Genomic DNA, 21,181 nt, shown 5'->3' with positions numbered 1-21,181 from the left:
CAAGATTATGTTTTGGAAGAAGAAAGAGTTTGAAGACCTCGAAGATTTGCTAGTATCATTTAGACTTTATTTTGTAATCGCTCGTGTATCTATACTATGTACTATTTTTTATTATGAATGTATGTGGTATTGATTGTCAAAAATCACTGTCCGGCGCCCCGAGCCCGTCCCCGTCCCACAGGAGAAGCTCAGGGCACGCTGGACACAACGAAAAGTGAGGCGAGGTGTGGCGGGACCGACGCGTCAGCGGCACATACAAGTTTGGAACTAACCGTCGCCTACCTTGCGACGGAAGTTATTGGCGAGCAGTGACACACAACCGAAGCGTCGCAGCTTTGCCTTAATGGCGATGGAGGGGCAGGCGAGACGTCTCGTCGGTGCTGCGCAGCTTCCACGCGTTGCCAGCGTTCGCACGCCACCGCGCCTTCCCGCGCTTTCTTCCCGTCGCTTCTGGCCTCTTCCCGCGCTTTCTTCCCCGCGCCGGCGTCTATTAAAGGCCCCCTGGCTCAATGGTAGCCACCACAGCCGCCAGCACCCATTTCTCCGCCGCAAGCACAACCCTCGTCGCTCAAACACCACTGCGCAATGATGAACCGCCCCGGCGCCGGCCAGTTCCCTCCACCGCTGTCTCCACCACCACCTCCACCACCGGATTCATAGTTTGGCATCGACGCCGCCGCGGAGGAAGAGCGGCAGCAGCGCCGGGCGGAGCTTTGGCGTGTAGAGCGGCGACGTCGGTGGGAGGCAATCGAGCAACGGGAGCGTCAGCAGCGTGAGGCGGCGGTGAGAGCGTCAGCAGCGGGAGACCCCGCAGCTGAGGAGAACGCGGCGTGGGAGGAGGCGGCGCCGGCGGACACCATGCGGCGTTCGACGCCGCCACGACGGAAGAGGCGCGGCGGCACCGGATGGAGGAGATAGCCGAGCGGTGGCGTGCGGAGCAGGAGCACGAGCAGCGGGAGCGGGATCTCCAGTACCGTGAACGGCGGGAGGCGATCGAGCGGCGGCGGCGGGAGGCGGTGGAGCGTCATCAGCAGCAGGCGGCGGAGGAGCGTCAGCAGCGGGAGGCGGCCTGGGGAGGGCACGGGCGGATGCGTTGGCGGCGGAGGCCGGCGTGTTGGCGGCGCAACTGGAGACGCAAATGAAGGAGGAGGAGCAGGAGCAGGAGAAGAAGGAGGCAGAGGAGGACAAGGCGGAGCAGGAGGATGACGACGGCTTCGAGTGGTCCAACGATGATGGGCCGCACCCGGACGAGGCGGCGGCTTAGCAACGAGCACTCGTTGAGTCCTTCGAGTCGGAGAAGAAGCTCCGGGACGACGCCCGTGCCCGCGAAGAGGCGCAGATTCGCCGCGCCGTCGAGCTCTCCCTCCCGGCGGCACAGCAGGGGAGGGCAGGCGACGACACGCTGCTGGAGCAGCGGCGTCTGCTCACCGCCCTATGCATGGAGAGGCGGCGCGCGCAGCAGGAGTTGCGGCGGAGGGGAGGCGACGACGGGGCAGTGCCGTTGAACGCACCGCCGGGCGGTCAATAGGGTAGGGTTTAGATGAAATCTAGCCGTTTTCATTCAAACTTTGTAATATATAATGAAATTTGAATGAAAATCTTTATTTTCGTGCACTAATATTTATTTGAGGTGGACGTTTGGGGGACGCGGCTGAGGACCGACGTCCCCCAAACGTGGCACGAACAAAACACGTCCCCCAAACGCTCGGTCTGGCGCCGTTTGGGGGACAGTTTAGGGATGCGACTGGAGAGTCTCTAATCTCGACCCAAATTTAAATCCCCACTTCTAAAAACATGTCTGGTATTGAGCGGGTTTAATCCCCACTTATTCCCATTTTTTTCTAAATCTTAGTTTCTCTATCCCTAATATTATACCCCTACCCAGTGGATTGGGGATGGAGTTTTGTGGGGATTGGATGATGATAGGGGATCATTCAATACTCTAGAGTATTATCCGCACTAATCCCCATAAAAACTCTAGTACCAAATAAGACCTTAAAAATATTGTAATTCATATTGTGTGTGACATGAGAATTGCAAACATTATAGATGAATTCGTCCATGAAGTTCTTCTTTCAAAACTCGTTGTCTGTGGCCGTTTCCGGTGACAATTTGTTTGGTGGTGATGACATCGAGTATGTCATTTTGATGCTCGCCGTCAAGGAAATTAAAGAGGAGACGAAGAGAAAGTGGAAGGGATCCAAAGTGGGATTTCTTTGCATTGCTCGAGATTGAAAGGATTATTTTCGCCGAGGTTTGCACATAGCCGCTCATCTCTTTCGTAGACGATATTGAATGCAACTTTGCGCACATTGTTGAAACTGGCATCTACACTGAAGCACAGTTGTGGAACAAGCTATGAAAGTTACAGGTCACTCCAAAGGTGAGAGTTTTTTGTGGAACAAGCTATGAAAGTTACAGGTCACTCCAAAGGTGAGAGTAATTTTTTGGTGGCGCGTGTTGCGTGGAATCTTGCCTGTTGAGAGAACACTTCAACACCGACACATGACACCTTTAGGCCGCTGCAAGGTGTGCCTTGATGCCAATGAAGATATGATGCACGCTCTTATTAACTGCACTCATGCAAAAAGATTCTGGACTGAAGCTATACAATGGTTTGATATTAAGCTCCCAAGGCTTCATCCAACAACTTGGGCTAGGGATATTCTCTCCGATCCAATGTTTTCTAAGAAGGATCGTCTTACTGTCATGCGGGCTTTTTGGCTTCTCGGAACAGTATCGTTCGTGACAAGGGGAACTTGGATCCGGTTCAGTCGATGAAAATGACTCGCGAGTCGCTGGCATTGCTTGATATTCCAAGTAGCCATGCTAGTATTCTACCAAGGCATGGGTTGAGGCCTCCAGATGATGACTGCGCGAAGATTAATACCGACGCAGGCATATCGCTGGAGGCAATGAAGGGTGGAGCCGGAGGAGTTGCAAGATCTTCTACTGGTTTCATTGGAGGTTGGAGCAAACCATACCCAGGAATGACAGATCCTATGATTGCTGAGGCTTTAGCTCTTCGAGTGGACTGCTTGGAGGTCGTTAACCTCTGAGACTCGTGCGATTTCTCGCTCTGTTGTAGCACCAGTTTCTGGAAGGACTGGTGGTGGGGGAGGGGCCCCCTCCTAGAATCCTTCCCTCTGCTGTATGCCATCTGTGACAACCAAGATATTGCGGTTGCTGACGCGATCTACCAAGACTCTCTGCAAGTTCGCTTCCGTCGTTCTCTTGATCCAGAGGGCCTGCGGCAATGGGTCGAGCTTCAACATACCATGGCTGAGGTTAATCTCACCGAGGGTCAAGACCAGATTTCCTGGCACCTGGAACAGTCCGGATCCTACTCAGTGAAATCCATGTACTCGATGCTATCGCGGGGCACGACTATTGCCCACTTCAAAGACATGTGGGAAGCCCCGGTTCCGCTCAAAATCAAAATCTTCTCCTGGCAGCTAGCGCTTGATAAGCTACCTTCGGGGTTACAGATTCTTGCTCGCCACGGTCCGTCCAATGGGCTCTGTCCCTTGTGCGGGGCGCCAGAGGATGCTAGCCATATCTTCTTCTCCTGCTCTTTGGCGATTTTTGCGTGGTCAGTTACGCGCCAGATGCTCGGGTGCAACTGGTGCCCCACCAACTTTGCCCAATTTCACGACATTCTGTCTAGCTTCTCGGGTTACCCCAGAAGATTGCTGTGGATCATGTTCCTTGCCCAATCTTGGACTTTGTGGAATGTGCGCAATAAACTTGCCATTGAAAAGAAAACTATTGCTAACCCAGCTGACATTATTTTCAAAATCATCATTTTTTTGCAGCTGTGGAGCCTAAAATGCAAGTCAAGAGAAAAGGAGGGCTTAAGCTGGATGGCACGCGAGCTAAGGGAGCTGTACGCGGCGCTCAAGCCAACGCCGCCATGAAGGAGTAGGCCGTACCACGGAACGGGTACCTGGACGGTCAAGACGGCAGGGAGCCTTGCTATGTTCTTCTGTTGCTTTTTCCGTTGTTTTCGTTGGAACTTATTATCGTAGGCGCTCCGCTATGTGTGGCCAAGCTGTAATGCCCAGCAGTTGTATCTGAATTGCTACCTTCGTGGCTTTATTAATTTAAAGTCGGGCAAATGTTTGCCTATTATCTAAAAAAACCTATCTTTCTAGAGATCTAAGGGCTAGCCTCGACTTTTACTAGTACCTTTGTTATTCAACATGTTAGTAGGGCAGCCAATATGCCGGCTCACCTGTGTGAAAGCATGAATGCACGCAGGAGGGGACGTGCCTATAGATGCTACCAGTCTTATGGCTGACAGTGGAGGAGCTGTTATATCTGAATAAAGCCTCGAGTTTTCCACGCAATTTTTTTTTTTTTTGTTGATACTTGTGAGGCCAAATGCATACATCCGATCTATGTAGTGTCTTACCGGCCATACTTGCCATTAATCAATCAGACAGACTGACAAAGGATCATATCCAGCTTGAATACGTCTCCTTAAAGAATCGCACGAGATCAATCAGGCCATCTAGTACGGATGCTCAGGAGTCTAAGCAATTGAGATATTTTGACTGTAGAGTCCAGCCTGTTTATATATATACTCTCCTTTTGGAGGCCATCCAGTACGTTTTGCCGGGGCGGTAGTGTAACACCCTATATACCCCTTGGAATGCACTTGAGCTATGGGTTGTGTACATGGGCTCGGCCCAGATCAAGCCTTGGAGCAGGACTGGTAAAGATAGACACCAGGGCAGCACGGGAGGGAGGAAACAGAAATAGAACCAGTTGGTCTTCGTCTTCCTCGTCTCGGCTCGCCTCCTCTCTGCCCCTTCTTCTTCAGGCCTGGCTGCTCTCCACAAGCATCCAAGGTCAGGCGGCTACCACAAGCCACCATTGTATCCTCCTTGTGTCGATCTCACGCCCCGATCTTCACCAGCGGCAACGGGACGTGACAATCGTGACAATTGGTATCAGATTCCAGTCTCGTTCCACTGGGTTAGAGTTCGTCGCTGATTCCCAATTCGCGAGATCTCGAGTCGAATTCCTGCAAGCGGTCTAAGATTTGGGGGTTGATTTCGATTTGCCCCTACTTTCTGTAAATCCGGAGTAGGTTTGCTCGGATTCAGCGAGGAGTCAAAACGGTGACCTCCAAGCCATCTACGCAGCCGCAGTTGGTGGAGTTGATGGGTGAGGCGGTAGCAACCATGGAGGAGCGGTTGGCGGCAACCATGGTGACATAGGCATCCCCAATGGGCCTGCCGAAGATAGTACCCGGGGTTTATTGAAGGCCCACAACCCGAAGGATAAGGAGAATTCGGAAGCCCAATTTGCTAGTTAAGGAAAGCTAGAGTTGTATTAGGAGAGAACACTTGTAATATTACGGGAGGAGTTGGAAACCTTCCCGAACTCTGTAACTTGTACATCACGAATCCCTCGGCTCCACCTCCTATATAAGGGGGAGTCGAGGGACAAAGAAAGCATCGATTCATTGTCTCACAAACCCTAGTTTTCATATCGTCGAGTACTTTTCGGCTCAAACCTTCGAGATCTACTTGCCCTCTACTTCTAACTAAACCCTAGCCTATAACCCGTAGGCATTGACAAGTTGATACCTTGTCAATTGGCGCCGTCTGTGGGAATTAGAGGCGTCAAGGATCTGATCTCGATGGCACGTTCAAGATTGTCGACTTCATCTACAGCAAGCAACGCGATGGATCGAGGTAAACAGATCGCAACTGGTCCTGTCGATTTTGTTCCTCACCCGCCCTCCCATTTGGATGCATATGCGCATCTGGAGGAGCCTATGGAGATGACGTTCGGAAGGTTCCACTTTCGCGTCGAGAAGAAGGGAACGTATCGTCTCGAAATTCCGATCTCATCGGGATTATCGGCGGTCGATTCCGATTCTTCGAAATCAACATCGTCAATCGAGTCAGGCGAAGAGGAGACTTCATCGCCACGCTTCATCAGCACCAGGGCAAGCGAAAAGCTCGCCAAGATCTTCAGCGACATGTCCTTCGAGTCATCTGCGGACTCAGATATAAGCGACGACTCGAGTAGCTTCGACAGCTTCAACTTCATCGACCAATCCACTACCATTGGCAAGGTCTTCACCAATCTCTATGATGGTGTCACCAAACCCAACATGGTTCAGTACCCAAAATATCATCAAATCTATGCAATCGGAGATCCGAGTCGCCCACAAGAGGAGACATTAGAGAACTTCGACGAGGCAGGGAATCCATATGTTGATCCTGCAGATCTCACGAGAGGTTTAGGAACAAAATATATCGGACCAGGAACACGGGAGATGGTGCGATTTCCGCAGGAAGTATGGGATCGAGTCGCAAGAGCTATTAATGGTACAGAGCCAATGAATGTAACGACGACACCTAAGGAGTTACAAGCATATCAGTATAGACTTACACGCACCAGGCGAGAGCTCGAGAAGCAGAAAATCGCGTTGGACATAAGGCAGGAGGCAGCCTCTGCATCAAGCAGGCGAAGGGCGGAGTTAAGTCGACATTCAGGAACTTCGGGAGATAGCCACAGAGAAGCTCGGAACAGGGCAAGATCTAGGATGCAAAACATACCTGAAGCTGATAGAGAGCACTTGGTGCAAAACCTCGACATGTCCTTTATGTCAATAGACACTCGAGGGAACATCATCCCTAAAACACCGGAAGCTGGGTATATGGCGACACAAGCCTTTATCCTCGCGTCTAGGCCACCTCCTGAAGATCCAAGGGAAGCATTATACAACATGGCCATGGCAGGTGTTGGGGCCATGGGAACAGCGTTTGCATCAACACCTCCCAAAGGTTCAGCAAGGCAAAATAGTCCACGACATGCGGCAGCAGCAACAGTTCCCGAGAGAACAGGTGGAGCAAGAGACACAGCAGCACAAGCAAGGGTGGACAGAGCACGACAAAATAGAAGGGAACATCGGCACTCCCCAGAGTTAGATGACGAGGATATGTGTGGGCTGCCGTGCTTTACAAGGAGGGTCCGAAAAACTCAAGTTCCTGCGGGGTTCAAGCTGCCTGATAACTTCAAAAAATTCGACGGCCTGCAAGATCCAGAGGATTGGCTAGTCGATTATCTCGAGACGGTAAAATTAACAGGAGGAACCAGAGTAACAGCCATGCAGAGCATCCAAGTACATCTGAATGGAGCTGCGCGATCTTGGATAAAGAAGCTTCCTCCAGGTTCTATCGATAGCTAGGATAGCTTCGAGGATGTATTCGTCAAGAATTTTCGGTCTACTTGCAAGAAACCTGCATCACTAGAGGAGTTGAGAGCATGTCGACAAAAGCCGGATGAATCAATGAGAAAGTACATCCAAAGGTGGAATATCATCAAAAACTCGGCAGAGAATATATCTGACGAGAGAGCGATAGATGCGTTTGTCGCAGGAATCCGACGAGGAGATTTTGTCGAGGACCTGGGGAGAACCAACCCAAAGACAGTATCTGCATTGATGGAGATAGCAAATAGATGGGCAGATGGAGAGGATGCTATTCACAACAAACGGCATAGATCGCCAGAGGAGGACCGTGGTCGAAATTATCAAAATAGACGTCGGTTTTCTCGGCAATACTCAAACTATGATGCACCTGGCCAAATCTCGGCTGGGTTTCGAGCAAGTGCTGGAGGAAACAACAGAGATGATTATCAAAGGAGCAATGAGCAGCGAGGCGACAATAGAGATGATTCCCGAAACAGCATGCCAAATAATGGGCCTAGGTTCCAGAGACCTTTCGTGTCCCCTGAGGAGATGATGAACGGGCCGTGCCAGATGCACTTTTATCTCGACAACAATGGAAAGAGATATTCAGGACACCTGCAGAAGGATTGCCGAAATTTTCAGGCAATGCTAAGGTGGGCAGGGCACGCCAATGCCCAGGCGACAAATAGAAACCCGCAAGGGTCCAGGAGTGAGATTCACCTGCCACCTCCTCCCGCAATTACGGACGAAAATCGACATCAGCTCAGAATAGCGGCAGCACCAGTGCCACCGCCTTACGTTGATCCCAACTCCAATGGAGCGGTCTCGATGATTCAGAAAGGCAGACCATCCAATAGAGCTCACAAAGTAATCTCGCGACAAGTGTTCATGGCAGAGAAGATGCCCCCACCAACGATTGAGTACCTCAATTGGTCAGGGCAAGACATTGGCTTCACAATAGCGGACCATCCGCAGCAAGTTCCTCGACCAGGGCAATCAGCACTTATCTTACCAGCAGTAATCGCAGGATTCGACGTATCGCGAGTATTCATAGATGGAGGCAGCAGCCTAAACCTTATGTATGCAGATACACTAAGGAAGATGAACATATCTCTAGCAAATCTGAAGCCAACTGATACGCGTTTCCATGGAATTACGCCGGAAAAGCCAAGTTATCCGTTGTGGAAGATCAATCTCGACGTTCAGTTCGGGACCCGAGAAAACTACAGGATAGAGAGGCTGGAGTTCGGAGTCGTGGATTTCCCATCACAGTACCACGCTTTATTGGGGCGCCCAGCATATGCCAGGTTTATGGCGGTACCACATTACACATACTTGTTGTGGAGGATGCCTGGACCTAAGGGACCAATCACAGGTAAAGGAAGCTTCGCGCTAGCCGATAAATGTGACAAGGATTTTCATCGACTCTCAGAAACCTTCGGGATGCAAGCAGAGTACATGGCGTCAAGGCTCACGACTGATTACGATGTGTTGCCAGATGTAGGAAGGCCTAATAAGGAATCAACTTTCAATACTGCGAAAAATTCTAAGGAAGTGCAGATTCACCCGACAGATCCCAAGAAGATGATGTCCATCGTGACAGACATGGACCTCGCATAGGAAAGCGCGCTCGTCGAGTTCCTCCGTGAGCACTGGAAAATCTTCGCATGGTGTCCAGCTGACATGCCAGGAGTACCCAGGGAACTTGTCGAGCACCACCTAAATTTGGATCCATTAGCGAGACCAATCAAACAACCTTTGCGACGATTTTCGGAGCCAAACCGCAAAGCTATGCTGTCAGAGATCGATAGACTGAGAGATGCTGGTTTCATCAAAGAGCTGCGTACAGAGGCCACGTGGGTCGCAAACCCAGTATTGGTCCCAAAGAAAAACACTAAAGTCCTTCGCATGTGTGTCGACTTTACGTGTCTCAACAAACATTGTCCAAAGGATCACTTTCCCCTCCCAAGGATCGATCAAATTATCGACTCCACGGCAGGATGTGAACGTCTTTCCTTCCTGGATGCTTACTCTGGTTATAACCAGATCAGATTGAAAGAAGAAGACGAGGTCAAAACAGCGTTCATCACACCTTATGGCGTGTTTTGCTATCGAACAATGCCTTTTGGTCTGAAAAACGCAGGAGCAACATATCAGAGGATGATGCAGAAGTGCTTAGCAACACAGATTGGGAAGAACGTACAAGTGTACATTGATGATGTCGTAATAACATCAAAAAAGGGAGCAACGCTAATCGAGGACTTGAAGGAAACTTTCGACAACCTCGACAAATTCTGCCTCAAGCTGAATCCGACGAAGTGTTCTTTCGGCGTCCCTGCAGGAGAACTTCTCGGGTTCCTAGTCTCAGCAAGAGGGATTGAATCTAACCCCGAAAAAATCCAAGCTATCGTAACAATGCGGAAGCCAACAAAGTTGAAAGAAATACAACAGCTAACTGGGCGAGTCGCAGCTTTAAGAAGATTCGTCGCCAGGCTGGGAGAAAAGGCATTGCCGTTCTACGCCTTAATCAAGCAAGGAGAGAAGTTCCAGTGGAAAGAAGAGGCAGATAGAGCTTTCGAAGATCTTAAACGCACAATTTCGACACCACCAATCTTGGTGGCGCCAAAAGAGAAGGAATCCCTCTTGTTATACATTGCAGCCACACCTCAGGTGGTCAGCACGGTGCTAGTGGTCGAAAGAGAAGAAGAAGGAAAGCTCCATGGAGTGCAAAGGCCAGTATATTTCATTAGTGAAGTTTTATCGCCTTCAAAACAGCGGTACCGACAGTACCAGAAGCTAGCATATTGAGTGTTCACAACCGCAAGAAAATTGCGCCACTATTTTTCGGCACACCCGATAGTAGTGGTCAATGAAGCACCTCTATCAAATATACTGAACAATCCAGAAGCTAAAGGTCGTGTCTCCCTTTGGGGAATAGAACTTTCTCCTCGGGACATCACGTATGAAAAAAGAAAAGCAATAAAGTTGCAAATTCTGCCAGATTTCATCGCAGAGTGGATGGAGTTGCAAAATACAGGACCCCCGGATTTATCGAGAACTTGGACTATGAACTTCGACGGGTCCAAGAGGATAGAAGGAGCCGGGGCAGGCGTGATACTTATATCACCTGAAGGCGACAAACTGAAGTATGTCCTACGGATGACATTCCCAAACGCATCTAACAATGAAGCAGAATATGAAGCTCTTATACACGGGATAAAGATGGCGAAAGCTTGTGGTGCAACCCAATTAAAAATATTTGGCGACTCGCAGTTGGTGGCTCAGCAAGTCATGAACCAATGTGATGCAGTCAATGGCAGTATGGTGGCATACAAGGAAGTATACAATGAGCTCGAAAAGTTATTTGATGGACGCGAAGTAAATCACATCAGCAGGCTGAGCAATGATGAAGCCGATGCTCTCGCAAACATCGGGTCGCAGTGCCTCGCAATTCCGCCAGGTGTGTTTTGGGAAGAGATAGCCGAGAGATCCACAAAGACAAAGAAGGCACAAAAGAAGGAGAAGGAGGAGAAAACTTCAGCGCCTCCCAAAGAAGCACTAGAAGAACAAGAGGACCAGGAGCTGGTAATGATGGTGCAGGTCCCATGGATGCAAGCGTACATATCATATATCTTAAGGAACAAGATACCCGACGACCCAGTTGAAGCAAGGCGAGTTATTCGACGATCCAAAGCCTTTACAATGGTCAAAGGGGAGTTGTACAAACGCAGTATTTCAGGCGTACTGCAAAGGTGTGTCACACCCAAAGAAGGGAGGATAATCTTAAAGGATGTACACGAAGGAATATGTGGTCATCACGCGAGCAGTCGAGCTATCGCGGCGAAGGTTTTTCGAGCCGGATTTTACTGGTTGACAACAATCGAGGACGCAAAGGAGATAGTACGAACCAGCGACGCGTGCCAGAGATTTGCCGCAAAACCGCACTCTCCGGCAGTAGAACTGATGCCAATACCATTGTCTTGGCCTTTTGCCCAATGGGGTCTCGATATGGTGGGAAAATTGCACAAGGCCTCGCCAGGAGGATACGAGTATATGCTTGTCGCTGTCGGCAACTTCACCAAGTGGATAGAAGTGAAGCCGATAAATTCACCAGATGCAGCGTCGGCAATAAAATTCGTGAAGAGCATTGTTTTTCGGTTTGGGGTACCTCATAGCATCGTCACGGACAATGGCAGTAACTTTACATCCAAGGAATTCAAGGCATACTGCGCAGAAGTAGGCATCAAATTGCACTTCGCGTCAGTTGGGCACCCGCAAACCAATGGTCAAGTCGAGAAAGCCAATGGTATCATCTGCAACGGTATCAAGAAGCGTCTTCTTGGACCGCTGGAAAAATCTCGACATACTTGGCCAGAAGAGTTGCCAAGTGTTTTATGGAGTATTCGAACAACGCCAAATACAACGACACAGGAAACTCCGTTCTTTCTAGTCCACGGAGCTGAAGCAGTACTACCGATCGAAATAGAGCATGATTCCCCAAGAGTCACAGAGTATGATGAAGAAACTTCCAGAAGAGCATTAGAGGACGACGTAGATGCACTCGATGAAGCTCGAGATGAAGTACTATCACGGGTCACTAAGTACCAGCAAGACTTGAAAAACTACCACAGTCGACGACTGCGGCCAAGATCTTTTCAGGTTGGAGATTTAGTCCTACGACTCAATCAACAAAGTACTGAAAAACTCGAGTCGCCATGGCTTGGCCCTTACATCATCACAGAAGTAATCGAAGGAGGAGCATACAGGATCAAGGACAAGAAGACAGGGGTTCCCGAGAAAAACCCCTGGAACGTGGCGTAGCTCAGGCGGTTCTACGCTTAGAGTCGAAATATAGTCCTCCTTTGTAAAAATACAATGTACTGAAACGCCCGTGAGTTTTCAGACACACTCTTTTCCTTTTCAGGGCACCGAGTGGGACTGGAAAGGTTTTTAATGAGGCGGGCTCGCGGTGCTGCAATATAGTAAAAGATATTGGTGACATACATCTTTTTCGTCGACTGGCTCGGGGGCTCATAACCCACGACAGCAAAAGATATATATACTCTCGCAAAATAGTAAGTTCATCAAGACGAAAAAATAGTATAAAGATCCGGCCAAAGGCCTGGGGGCTTCGCAATACAGATTGTACTTCACATATAGACAACTCCATTAACACAAAGAATTCGACAAACAATATAGACATGATTTTATCGCAATATAGTACAACTCAGTCAATGCCTAATATACTATCTATGGATAGACCTTTGTTATTTGCAGCAGTCGTCGTATGGCCAGCATAGCTCCCCTTGACAAAGAATTCAGAGTCCATCCGAAGAAGTTCGTCCATCATTTCTTCGGCTACAGGAGTCACAATGTCATTGATTTTGTCGACATTACTTTTTCGCTTCGACTGCTTGGCCAGGCATTTGGAGACAATTGTCGTCAGGTCTAATTTTCAATGACAGATCTATATCATGATCATGGCGAATCTTGCCCCAGCAGTCAATTGAGCTCGTACAAAGTTATGAATACGAGGGGCATCCCGAAACTTTTCCATCAAACCAAGCAGAGTGTCGGGCGCCTCGTCCCGAGGAAACATCGTCTTGTAAGCAAGGGACAATGTTCTAGTGGAGAGATCAAGAAACTCGCGAACCTGACAGGCGCGGTCTTGAAACCTGACTATCTGTCGGGTCCGTTCTGGAGTGGCCCAGAACAGAGAACCGTGGCCAAGAGAAAGGTTAACGAGAAGATTTGTCCTTGCGTTTACCCTTTCGTCTTCAGCAGCAGCGTCGAGAAAGGAACCTATTTGGCGACAGCACGAGAAATTCAAAAAAGGATACAACAGAAAGATAGAAGAAGTTCTGGTTTGAAAAAGCATACCTGACATATCGACACTGGCCTCATTCATCAGTTCGAGCATACAATTCTCTCGAGTGGTTGCTTTTTCTGCTTCAGAAATAGCGGCTTCCTTGGCAGCTACGGCTTCTCGAACTTGTTGAAGTGCAATCTTCTCTTTTTCGGATGCCTTGCGAGATTGCTCCATCATCACAAGTGTTTGCTTCTTTGCATATTGAAGTTGTTGACGAAGTTCTTCCAAGTCTTGTGATAAACTATTACTCGAGGAATCTTCACCAAGTTCACTATTCACAAGAGCTTTCTTCGAGCAAGAAGAGGTAGGCAAAACATCGGAAGGAGCAGGAGTTGGAGTATAGTTATCGAACGTCAACTGAAAGAAAAGGCTCGACATCAATCATCAAGCAAGGTAGAATTCCATTGAGTTTCAGAATATTTACAAGATATTACAATGGAGAAAGCCCTAACAAACTAGTGGGGAAGGCGTCGCCAAAGCTACTTTGGCGGTAGCATCAAAAGGAAAAAAGAAAGAAAGGGTGGTCTACTTGACCTCCGGCTTGGATGTGCTTGGAGCAGGAGTTGGTGTAACACCAAGGTAGGCAAGGATTGGCTTTGAGGGAGGTTTGGCAGCTCTAATTAGAGATTGCCACTTCTTCGTTTCCATCGCCCCAATGTCGCCAACCTTGGTCCAGTCGACATTTTGCTGGCTATCAGCAATCAGCGCGATGGTGCCTTCAACGCCAACCTTCAGGCCCTCTTGGCGAAGTTTGAGCCCAAGATCTTCTGGCACGTTGAAGCTTTTGGCAAGAGCAACAAAAGTGTTGGGCTCCTCTTTCTTCGGGAAGAAGTAGGGGAAAAGCTTCGAGAGACCTGCCTCAGCATCAGCGAGGCCATCACGTGCTTCATCCCCATGGATATCAAGAAGGGTTAGCGCGTCGAGAAGTTCGTCGCCTACAGGACCATCCACTTCGTATTCTTGATGAGTTCTCCCTGAACAAACAAAGGGTAGCCTGTAAATAAAGAGTGCTCGGAAAATGTGAAGTAACTCGAGGAAATGCACAAATAGTCGAGCACTTACTAACAAAACGTCGACTTTGTGCCTCCAAGCGACCGAGGATCTTTTCCTCTCGCGCAGCTTGCTCAGCTATTTTGTCGCTCAAAGCAGTTTCTGCGTCATGAAGCCTCTTCCGAAGATCTTCAACACCAGCAGCATCTGCCTTGGCCTTTTCAGCATCTGCCTGGGCATTCTTCGCATCTGCTTGAGCCTCCTGACTAGCCTTCTCACTTTGCTCCAATTTTTGAGCAAGTGCATTGGCACGCTTGTTGGCTTCCGCAAGTTTTTCTGCCAAAATATTCAAAACCAGTCAAAATCAGGACAAGAAAGGAGTGAGAAGTCGTGGGCCAGGAGAAGCAGAAAAATATTACCTTCAGCTTTGCTAGCATATTCACGGTACCCGACGAACTGGGCACCGAAGCGGATGAATTCTTTAATCAGAGGCTGATAAAGAAAGATAGAGAAAGAAAGCATCAATATAGTCAAAAGCTCGACAGCACAAAGTAAAAAAAGAGAAGCAAGCAATAAAAAAAAAGAGTCGATAGTATCGGAAAGTATTTAGGGACTTACATCATCCAAAAGAGGAGTCGAGGAGCCACCTAATTGTAAGGCAGGCTCCGTGATTGATTCAACCCTCGCCTTTTTTGGCGAAGGGACATGGGGGCTTGCAGGAGGAGTAGGTTGTTCGGTGTTTTGTTGAGGAGGCGAAGATTCTTCTCCTTCAACTTGCACTTCAGAAACAACTAAAGTATGCGACGTACTCGTTCGAGCAGTCGCGTCAATAGCTGGCGTTTCTTCCTCGTCACCACTACAGTAAAATGGTGACAGTATAAGAAGCGAGATAGACAAAAAACTTCAAGAAGCAAAACAGTAAGAAGCAAAGGGTAACTTACGAGCTGACGAGGGCATCAAGGTATGGATTGAAAGCTTCCTTCCTAACTGAAGGACTAGCTTCTTCGGCTTTGGAGGTGCCGGAATCTTCGACGTCGTCCCTCTTCCTCTTGTTCCTTGGAGAAACAGCAGGAGGAAGAGAATTTGTCGAGGCAGTGGCTTCAGAATCAGCGTCTTTTTCAGAAGAAGCCGCGGATTTGTGAGAACCCGCGACTTCACTTTCAGGGCGCGAGGTACCCTGGTTGTCATCATCGACAACGGTACGGTCCTCAACTTCTCCACCCTCAGGAAGAGGAGGAAGAGAAGCAAGAACGGGGTGGTTCTGAGAAAAAAAAAAGAGTGTCAATAAAAAATAGAAGTTGTGTAAAAAGTTAGAAAGATAGTAGTTGATAAATAATAAAATTCGAGGAGACAATATAGCAAGTAAGAGGAAAAATTACCTCGGGGAGGGGATTGGCGCCACTATATGGCGTAATACGGCAAGAAGATGGAATTGGATCCTTCTTGCTGAGCGATGAGATTCTTCGGATAAGCTTCTCAAAATCTTTCAAAGGAAGATCTTTTGAGAGCCTGTCGACGTCTTTCTCACCAACATACTTCCAGAGAGGATTTTTGTGAGCCTGGAGAGGCTGCACTCTGATCCTAAGGAAATACGCCGTGATCTCAATACCCGACAGCTCCTTGCCGTGGGTGTTTTGTAGCTCGTGGATGCGAGTCATTAGCGTTTCTGTCGCCAATTTCTCAGCTTCGGTAGCTTCGGCATCCCAAGAACGGCGGCGAAGGATTTTGGCTTCTCCGTCAAAAGGGGCGATGTTGTCCTCCACTGGATTGGAGCTTTCTTCATGTACATATGGCCACCTCTTCCGCCAACCTTGGACAGAGTCGGGGAATTTGACGTCGAAATATTCGACGTCAGAACGGACACAGATAACAACGCCGCCAATGTTGTATGCGACGTTGTGGGAGCCATTACGGCGGAGGCAGAAGATACGCTTCCACAGAGCCCAATTAGGTTGGACCCCGAGGAAGCAGTCACACAATGTGATTAAAATCGACACGTGGAGGATGGAATTGGGCGTTGACAAGGTATTAACTTGTCAATGCCTACGGATTGTAGACTAGGGTTTAGTTGGAAGTAGAGGGCAAGTAGATCTCGAAGGTTTCAGCCGAAAAGTACTCGACGATTATGAAACTAGGGTTTGTAAACAATGATTCGATTATTTCTGTGTCCCTCGACTCCCCCTTATATAGGAGGCGGAGCCGAGGGATTCGTGCCGTACAAGTTACAGAGTCCGAGAAGGTTTCTAACTCATCCCGTAAGATTACAAATAACACCTCCTATTACAACTCTAGTCTTCCTTAATAATATCTTGGGCTCCCGAATCTTCTTATTCTTCGGGTAATGGGCCTTCAGTAAACCCCGGGTACTATCTTCGGCAGGCCCATTTGGGATGCCTATGTCAGTAGCCCCCGAGATTTTGCTTGAATCGTAGAGTCAAGGAAAATCTCCACTGTTTATTTTTATTCGACAACTTTAACTTTTCTATATGTCTTCTCATAAACTTCTATATTGTACAGGGATAATGGTAGTTGGGGCTAGTTCATCTGACGGATCAGGTACTAGTTAACTGCTCTAGTGGCAATCCGCAAAAACCTACTTCAAGATCACGTCCCTGGACATGATCTCGGGATACTGGTGCGAACTTCGACAGGTGCCGCTTAAGGTCTTACCATTCTGTCGAGTCCCAGTAAAATTTATCGGGTACCTAACGCATCCGTTAGGATTTTTCTTCGTATCTGTTGATACGGATAAAAGTAGCAGAGCGCATTCTTCGGCGATGCCACGCCCAGCAGAACGGATCTGGGGTCTTACCTTCGCAAATTTGCGGCATTCAGAAATTGATCGCAACTTTGGCGTTCTGAGAATATATTGTCGAGTGCTTATTCGGCTGTTGGAATGGCACATTTTATCGAGTCAAAGATGACTTGTATTGCTCTCCCGATGGGAGTATATGCAGAGTTATTTATAACTCGAAATATACTCTTTTGCTTTGCTATCTTTCTTTTTTCTCTTTCTTTTTTCGCTTCTTTTTTCATGATTTCATCGGACACGCGAGCAGCGTTCCCGATGGGAGTAGCCCCCGAGGCTACAGCCAAGGACTTGTACTTGGTTGTAGGCTCCACGCCTTATGCCGCTATATTTTCTTTTTATCTCCCAAAGTTTTATAATTTCTCGGGTGCGCAAACAGCGCTCCCGATGGGAGTAGCCCCCGAGGCTATGAACAAATATTTATATTTGGTCATAGGCTCACGCCATTTCTATTTTGTCTTTCTGGATCTTTTTTCTTTTTTCCAAAGTAGCCCCCGAGCATTTGATCAAAAAATTGTATTTGATCAAAAGCTCTGCATTATTTTTCTATGTCGCCTTTTATGAAACTGTGGAGTCGATTTTTTTCTTCTGCCAAGGTGACGTTATTGCTGACGATAGCCACGATTGCGAGTCAAAAATCGCGAAAAGCCTTCTCCCACTGCCTTGCGGGCCCAATTGATCCACTATCTTGACATGTCGTGCAAGTGGGGGACACACGTCCTCCGCTTTTTCTGGCGCACGTACCGTAACTTCTCCAATGTTGAATTACTTTTTTACCCTCGTGTCCACGTGGTTATCATCTGCCACACATTTTTCTTATCCAACGGTCCGCCGCTTCACCGCACCTCTATATAAGATCTTCTTCTTCCTCCTCGAGCACTTCCGCTCGCGCCGTTCTCCTGCTCTCATCTGCAAATTTCCTCCTGTGACCCATAGCCACCTAAGCTCCTCGTCTCCAAGCTGCAAACCCTGCGCCATTGTTGATGCCACCGCGTTGTTTGACAAGGCACAGCACGCCGGAGTCCTCCATGGCCGCCGTGGATCTGGGGACGGCGGAGTGGGAAAGATCGAAGATTTCCACCCAGGACATCAACATGCTGAAGAAACTGGGGATCAGCAAGAAGCCCAAAGCACTGTGCTTCCCCAGTGAAGAGAGCTACCCAACCCCTCCAATGGGGTACCGGGTAAGTTTTGTCGACCACCTCATCCGCGGTCTTTCCGCCCCCATTCATCCTTTTCTCCGCGGACTGCTCTTTATTTATGGTCTGCAACTCCACCACCTCACGCCAAATTCAATCCTCCATATCTCCATTTTCATCACCCTTTGCGAGGCCTTCCTTGGCGTCCAGCCTAACTGGGCGCTATGGAAGCGCATTTTCTTCTGCCGCCGTAATGGCTCGCCCAATGTCGCCTATAATATAGGCGGTGTTGTAATTTCTGTTCGGCCCACTGTCGACTACTTCGACGTCAAACTCCCTGACTCAGTTCAAGGGTGGCGCAAGAAGTGGTTGTACATTCAGGAGGAGAACGACGGATGTGCTGAAGACAACATCCCTCCTTTTGATGGCGCCGAAAAAATCCTTCGCCGCCGCTCCTGGGACGCAGAGGCTACCGAAGAAGAAAAGGTGTCGACAGAAACCTTGATGGCTCGCATCCACGAGTTGCAAAATACTCGTGGCAAAGAGTTATCGGGTATCCAAATCACTGCATACTTTCTTAGGACTAGAGTGCAGCCGCTTCAGGCTCGCAAATATCCTCTCTGGAAATATGCTGGCGAGAAGGAGCCTTGAGATCAGTTTGTTGGTGGATTTAGAGGTCAAGGACTTAGAGAAACTTGTCCGAAAAATCTCCTCTCTCAGCAAAAAAGATCCTCTCCCTTCTTCTTGCCGTGTAAAACCATTCAGCGCCGCCAATCCACTTCCCAAGGTAATCCTTGTCGATTAATTTGTTATTGCCTTGCTTATCTTTTTTGTAACTCCTTTTCTGATATCTTTCCTTGTTTCACTTTTGTTTTGTACAGAACCATCCAAACCTTGTCTCGCTTCCTCCTCTTCCTGAAGGTGGAGAAGTCGAGGAAAGGGCCATTGTCACTGATGACAACCAAGAGGCCCCCTCTTTTGTGAATGAACCCGTGGATTCTCTAAAATCTGCGGGATCTTCTGAAAAAGATGCTGCCTCCGAAGGCACTGCGTTGGCACTGTCTCCTCCTCCTGCTGTTTCTCCAAGGAATAAAAGGAAGAGGAATGATGTCGAAGATTCCGGCACCTCCAAAGCCGAAGAAGTTGATCCTTCACGTCAGAAGGCAACTTATGATCCCTATCTTGAATCACTCATCAGCTCGTAAGTCACTTTGATATCCCCTTATTTATGTACTCGAAGATTTTTGTCTTATCTTGGTTTTTGTGCTGTCGATCTTTAATCACAGTGATGATGAGGAAGAAGTACCAACTCTTGACGTGGCTCCTCGAACAAGTACGTCACATACTTTAATTGTTTCGGAGACGCCAGTTGAGGGAGAAGAATCCTCGCCTCCTCAACAAAACGTCGTCACCACCACTCCTCCTTCAAGCCCTCTTGCTCCTTCACCAAAAAGGACAAGGGTGGAAACGATCGTGGAGCCTACCCCTCAGTTGGGTAGCTCCTCTAATCCTCTCTTAGATGATGTAAGTTTTTTATTTTCTTACCCGTTTCTATATTTCCTCTGTTTGCTTCTTTATGCCTTCATATTTTTCCAGTACCGATGTTTTCTTTCTTTGTTCTTCTTTGATAGCATATGATCAAAGAGCTTGTTCGCATCGGGTCTCAATTCATTGGGTACCGTGAGTATGCCAGCAAGACTGAAGGTAATAACTTTTTTGCTACCCCTTATTTATAACTTCTTGCTTCTGTTTTTATCGCAATTTTGACGATTCCTTTCTATTTTGGCAGAGAAACTTGCAGAGGCCAACAAGCTTGTCGACACTCTTGCTCAGAAACTGGAGCAAAGTGAAACGGCTCGCAAGAAGGTTGAACTTGACACTAGCCAAGCCAAAGCAGAGGCTGATGAAGCCAAGGAAAAAGCTGCTGGTGTCGAAAATCTGCAAAAGAGACTTGAGGATGCCGAAACTGCTTTAAACGAGCACAAGGCCGCGCAGGCTACTCGTGAAAAGGGGATCCTCAAGCGCTTGAACACGCAAAATCGGCGCTTCCTCAGTAACTTTGTCGATCCCTTCTATTTTTCTTAGGACTTGCTCTTTTTTTTCTTTTTACTTGCTGTCGACCAACATATATTTTCTGTGGCAGGTCAAACAAACCAAGAGTTTGATCTTGAGAATCCCACCAATGATCCTCTCCTTGACGCACTCTCTTATCTGGAATTTCATGGCCAAGAAGTTCGCGAAGGCGTGGTGAATGCTGACGCAGGATTGTCGAAGCTGTTCCCCTACTTCTTCCCGAAGAAAGAGGAGCCCAAGACTTTCATTGCCCTTGCCAAGGACTTCAATCCACCGGAGGATCTTGGACTGAAGATGCGCCAGGAGAACATGAAGATTGCTGTCGAGACCGCTGTTGCCTTAGTCGCTGACAGCCAGCAGACTGTTGACTGGATGAAGGTTGGCGACACCGAGCAAATAGAACAAACAAAATGGCGGTCGTTGATCAAGGCAGCCAAGCCCAACACGAAGAAAATCCTGGCCTATCTCTGGATCAAGCCATCTGCAACTCCTAGCTCATCAAGGCCGGAGGTCTAGTTGCATGCCTCTTTTTTTTTCTTTTCTTTACTTTCTCTGTTTCTTTTGCCCTTGTCGCCACTTTAGCTTTGGCGATAATTATCCTGGTAGTCCTTTTGGAGAACTTCTTTTGTAATGTCCATGTAAATTTTCTAGAAATCAATGAAATTCCTCCTGGCACTATCATTGATCCTGGGACTTTTCTTTTCCAGTTAATATTTGATAACTATTCGACCAATCCTTGCTCTGCCGATGCTTCACCTGCTTCTTCCTTCTCGAAGAAAATGCTAGTCGATGATAACCCCCTCGAAGGTTCTTCAAGCAAACATTTGTCGGCATATTTGCAAGAACTTCGACAACAACTTCAGTCCATGAAGAAACAAACTCTGGCAATGATGGAACAATCTCGAAAAGCATCTGAAAAAGAGAAAATCGCTCTTCAACAAGCCAAAGAGGCTCTGGCCGCCAAGGATGCTGCTGTGTTGGAGGCTGAAAAAGCCACTACCCGAGAAAATAGCATGCTCGAGCTGATGTCTGAGGCTAGCACAGATATGCTAGGTATGTTTTTCCAACCTCACACTGCCTCTTTTTTG

Source organism: Lolium perenne, chromosome 1, assembly GCF_019359855.2.
Source record: "Lolium perenne isolate Kyuss_39 chromosome 1, Kyuss_2.0, whole genome shotgun sequence".
Classification (NCBI taxonomy): Eukaryota; Viridiplantae; Streptophyta; class Magnoliopsida; order Poales; family Poaceae; genus Lolium; species Lolium perenne.
Note: the sequence above shows the minus strand (reverse complement) of the source record.